Source organism: Choristoneura fumiferana, chromosome 17 (genome assembly GCF_025370935.1).
Source record: "Choristoneura fumiferana chromosome 17, NRCan_CFum_1, whole genome shotgun sequence".
NCBI classification, from domain to species: domain Eukaryota; kingdom Metazoa; phylum Arthropoda; class Insecta; order Lepidoptera; family Tortricidae; genus Choristoneura; species Choristoneura fumiferana.
Genome location: NC_133488.1, coordinates 1,061,627 through 1,067,214, shown reverse-complemented (window position 1 = coordinate 1,067,214; position 5,588 = coordinate 1,061,627). Strand labels below are relative to the sequence as shown.

The 5,588-nt window shown below is 44.4% G+C and overlaps 1 pseudogene; it reads right to left on the bottom strand.

Moving 5' to 3' along the window:
* LOC141437129 (metabotropic glutamate receptor 2-like) overlaps positions 1-5,285 on the bottom strand; it is an 11,440-nt pseudogene extending 6,155 nt beyond the window's left edge.
* Between the last annotated feature and the right edge of the window lie 303 nt (positions 5,286-5,588).

Below are 5,588 nucleotides of genomic sequence, written 5' to 3'. Positions count from 1 at the left end.
ATTACGTGGCACTGCTATCCTAGGCAGAGCTTAACACCTTCCCGGAATGTGTCGGTTTGTCAAAGTCAAAGTCAAAATATCTTTATTCAATATAGGGTATAACAAGCACTTATGAATGTCAAAAAAAATCTATCACCATTTCGGAAAAACCTCTGTTGAGAATGCGTGTTGTGTGTTTCGCGACACTTTTTTACTTAACTGCCCGAAGGAGGGTTATCTTTTCTAAGTTTTTTTTAATACGTCTGACGTCCGGCCGGATTTGAGCACAAATCTCTTAGCTGTACACGCTGAATATGCTACCGATTGCTGTAATAGTTTTTTCTTCCAACTATACTTTATTTCATCATATCCGCACTTAATCTTCTCTTTTAAACTTCTTCCTAAACTTGTACAGCCTTATTCATAAAAAGTTAGAGCCTCCTTGAAGGCTCCTTGAAGGCCCGATACTAAAAAACATGATTCATAAACGTCTGCTAGCGCTAATCAGTCGATCAAGGCTCTGCTAAAGTTAGAGGACCGTAGACCCTCCTTTATCTCCCAGCTAAGTCACAAAATGGCCGCCACAAGTTTAAGCAGCTGAGTTTGACAAGAGCAAAAAAACCATACCGAAGATATTTTTAGTGAAGCAAAGATTAAAAAGAAACCAGGAAAATTTATTTTCAGGAATTTGTATTAAAAAATCCTCTAAATTAGGTATTTATTACTGCTACTTTACTACCAATAAATATGAAAAAAAAATAATAGGATTATTAACATAATTACGGCTTTTTGCACTTAGGTACAACATAAACATGCGGATCGGAAAAGGCGGGAAAACAAACAAACAAACATCTCGCTTTTATTTTTTTCCTGCTGCTGTCACTGCTGTCAATTTTTTTTTAATTATCGATGAGGCCATTTTTTGTCTTTGATTTGTCAAGGTGACCAACATAACGCGTCTAATCCGTCTATCAGCAGCTCAACAACTAGCAGACTGCTAGCAAGCGTTTATGAATCATACTTCTTGACAACCGTTTAACAAGCTTAATCAGTCTGCTAAGTAACAGACTGATCAAACCTCAATTAAGGTTTTTTTATGAATAAGGCTGTTAAACTTCTTTTAATCTGTCCTCTCCCAGAGGCACAAATTTCTGCCCAAATTCCTTTGATCCTGTTATCCTGGGAGATGACAGATTAAACCGCACTAAAGGTCTTATGAAATTTGACAGTTTGCATTCAAAAAATTGTTGCTACCAATCCTACCAAAAATCTGTTACCTGTGTTTTTTTTCGTCTAATATTCCTGTAATAGTTGAAAGAAAAGCAGATTATGCACCTCGCATTAAGTAATTTATATTCTCCAAATCGGCACTCGGTGCAGTAGTAAATAACTTTCTGCTTGGTGCAACAATCTGCTATAGTTTTCTTAACGTTCTGCTGATTAAATCAAATAATAAAAGAGATTCTGTGCACGTTTTCCTAAGTGAAGTAGGTAATCTTTTGTCTCGTGCGGCCCTCTTGGGACCACATTAGTAAGCGAGCATGGCGACAGTAGAGAAGATGCGCAAGGCGAGACGTGATTGCTCATTCACATACACTATTCGTAACTTGCCTCAGGCTTCGTCTCATCATCGCACGCCAGTGTTTATGTGAGACCCGTTATTATCTGGGCTGCACTCTAACCGCAGCTGCCGACCGCCGTTCAATCGCAGCCTCGCTTCCGGCTTGCGGTTTGCGTGCAGTTTGCTGCCTGCAATGAAACCGCAATGGAAAATGTCCACACGGTCGGCGGTTGCGGTCGGAACAGTGACGGGCGCTGACATCGATTTGAATTCAAAACAAACAATAGTGTTCACGTCACAATAAAATAACAAAACATCAATGATAACTTCATATAGATAATTATAATTATAAAATATAGGTGACGAGCTTGAGGTCCCGGGTTCGATTCCCGGCCGGGGCAGATATTTGTATGAATAATATTAATATATGTATGTATGTTTATAAGTATGTTTATCCGTTGGTATCCATAGTACAAGCTTTGCTTAGTTTGGGACTAGTCCGTCATTTTGTTACGTGGCAGGCGGTGTCTATTGGATGCTGTACATTGAAAATACCATTTAATTTGTTTGGAATAAACATAATGATAAAATTACTTAATTTTTGAAAATTGCAGAACTAGTACTTCCATTTGACTAGCAAAACCTGTGTTTTAATTTTTTTCTCCTGTTACAGGGCCCACCCGGTATAGGATCCTAAAAACCTTATCAAATTGCTGTCGAGATTTATGCTCAAGTTTAGTGGAATGATTTGGATGAACTAAAACCTTGACCTGATGTCGAGAAATTTCATGATATTATGATTTTAATATACTAAACGACTTCAAAGAACTTCCATAGAAAGAGAGAGAGAGATTTGGCTTTGTTATCATAACTTATCAAACAAAACAAAAGATTATGCATATGACTTAGTTCTGAGGTAGCCAACAAAAAAATAACTATTTCACACCTCTCCTTCAGAAAAGTAACTCCCTGACGAGAGGGAGCAAAATGTAACTTTTCTGTTCAAGGCTTTTCAAAGTCAAAGTCAAAGTCAAAATATCTTTATTCAATTTAGGCTATAACAAGCACTTATGAATGTCAAAAAAAAATCTACCACCGGTTCGGAAAAACCTCTGCTGAGAAGAATCCGGCAAAGTGTGTTCTAAGTGTTTCATTGCAAATGCCATTTTTTGAAGTTGATAATTGTAAAGCCACGCCATTTTCTATGTTGGTTGTTCTTTAATAATATTTAGTTGTTTTTTCAAGTTTCTTAATGCTCGGTGTGAAAAGTTGTATGAGCCACTCGGGAGCAAAATTATTTCCATCTTGGGCGTTAACACTTGAATCCCTCATTACGCTCAGGATTCTACTTTTTGTAGAATCCTTCGCTACATTCTGGATTCAATGTACGCCCTCGCCGTAAATACACCATTTCACTCCCTTGTGACACAAATAACTATTGAAGCTACAAATATTCGGCGATGCGCATGTAGGGTCTCCGTGGGCAGCGAAAAAAGACGTTTCGCCGTTGGTACTCGTCGCTTTACGTCGGCTGAGCCGATCGACGTCTTTTGCGCTCTTACTGCGTGTGTTCACAATGTGATTTTTCATCGGCTGCAGCCGGTTTTGCGTCGATAGGTGTGGGGAGACCCTGAGTGACCCGTTGCACAGTCTCCGGTGGGCCCTAAAGTTAGTGAGGTGTGTCTGTGTGTGTGTGTCTGTGTGTGGAGGCGAGCGCTCACCATCATGAGGCCGCCGAGGATGATGTCTCCCTCGACGACGGCGGCGTGCTTCAGCGGCCACGGCGGCGGCTCTTCTTTCTTCTTGCTGGCGCCCGCGTCCGCCGCCGCGCCGCCGCCGCCGCCGCACCGGCTTCGTTGACCGCCGGCCGCTCGCCGACCGACTCTTTGATCCGTTGCTCGTTGTCGAATTGTTGCTGATCTTCATTTTCCGCAATTTTTCTTTACTTTTCTGCTTCGGAGTCTCCACTGTGGTCTGGGACACGATTCGGTCGTCGATTTTGTCTAGCCCTAAACTAATATTAAGATTTACCGCCGAAGCTCCGGCCGTGGTTCTCTCGGCTGGAGTGAGGAGCCGTGTTCGGCCTTCGGGCGGAAAACTAGGTGAAGTGGCGGAGTGGAGCCACAGGATACTCTCAGGAGCCTCCGAGGTTCGGAATGCGGAATCATCAGCCGGAATCGACAGCAGAGACAAGGCCGTCGAGTTTGAAGCGAGAGAGTTGAGCGGCAGAGCGGTCCGCGTGGAGTTGTCGGACGAAGCGGCGGCGCGCAGCGCGGGGGCGGGCGCGGGCGCGGGCGCGGGCTTCGGTTTCTTTTTCTTGAAGAGTTTGCTGAAGTCGAAGGGCCCCAGCAGCGAGTGCGGCGCGCGCTTGCGGCGCGGGCGCGCGGACGGCAGCGGCCGGACAGGCGCGGCCCCGGGGCTCGGCGACCCCTGTGACCCCCGCGGCTTCCACGACCCCCGAGCCCCCGGGCCCCCGGCCACCCCGCGGCCCCCGCCAGCATCGCCAGGGCCAGTGGCGCCAGCAGCGCGGCGGCCCGCATGCTCAGCGTAACATGCTCGTCTCGGCACTACACAACTCGTATACAAACATCAAGACCCTTTTGAGTGATGAAACAACAGAATTCGAGAGCTCACTACATTGATGAAGTTATACTACGTCCGATCACAATTTCAATTTGATGTACGTTTTTTCTCTTTTGTTTACAGAGTGATGTTTTCACGTAACCGGTGTCTGTAAATGATATCATAGCAGCATACGATATGCATGATAGTTATGAACGAGAGCGGTCAGCTTTATTTATAGCTTCGAGAAAAAGTTTTTCACACGGTTCAAAAAGTTTTTCTGACTCCCGATTCTATTTTCTGTTCACGAAGCAGTACTCAGTAGGTATATTTTTAACTAATTTCCCGTGAAGCTGTGCACGGGGAAACTTTTTGTTGCTTCGAAACTGAGTTTCCGTGAGTAGCGGGAAGTGCGGCAGAACCAGCGTCCCGCGCGGCGAGCGGGCGGCGCGAGTGCTAGCCGCGGACTGCCGCCGCCGCGCCCGGCGCTGCCGCCGTGCCACCGCCACGTGCCGCTTGCCACGTGCCACGTGCCACCTAAAACTCATCTCACCTTGCCATCTTAGTGACATAGGTTCTGTTTTCGGCAGCACCTTTCTCCTAAATACTATTGAATTGTTTGATAATTTTCAGCCCCATGTTGGGCGCCAGTCACAAAGTACTCGAGCTACGTAAACGTGGGTCGAGTCAAGACAATCATGTCAAGATTATATTTTGTTGGTTGCAATTGACAATCGCTAAACACGTTTTATACATGAGTGATAATAATATAGCCCTCCCTTTAGGTTTTATTTTCTGTGAAGGACACGACATCGTAAAATTAATCGGTGTCTGCAAATAATATAAGTAAGGGTATCAGAAGGAAACCTATTCAATTGATTTGTCCGACCCAGTGAATAAGAAGTTCGTGAAGCAAAAGCAAAAATAGTCTTCTCATATAAATCAGAATGGTTTTCACTCCCTGAATAGTAACTATTTACCTACTGTACGCGGGGACCACCAATGATCCCCGCGGCTCCCGCGTCAGCTTGCAACACGCCACATGTCGCGACATATCTATGTCTACTGCTAATAGCACAGAATAACTAATAATACTAATAGTTCTGATCGCAGGGTGTCGGCTGCCGGCGGGCGGTGGCGGGTGCTGAACTCTCATTAAACTGTAATGGATACCGTTCTCCATTTCGCAATAATTTACTAATAATTAAATTTAGCGAGGTTGCATAAAATGCTGTCAACGTGTTCTTTTAAAAAAGTCAAATGAAGCAAAGTAACGCCTGATTCCATTAATTAGGCTCCTTAGCACAAGCTCTTGAATTGGTGTAGAATTTTCCATGGATATTTATTATTATTATATTCCACTGAAAATATGAATTAATAAAAAGCAAGCCTGCTCGAGCGTACATACGTAACAGTTTTCGCCGGGCGCCGGGCGCCTGCCGGAGGGACGCGCCGGATTCATAAACTTAACACAAAAGGGTCTTGT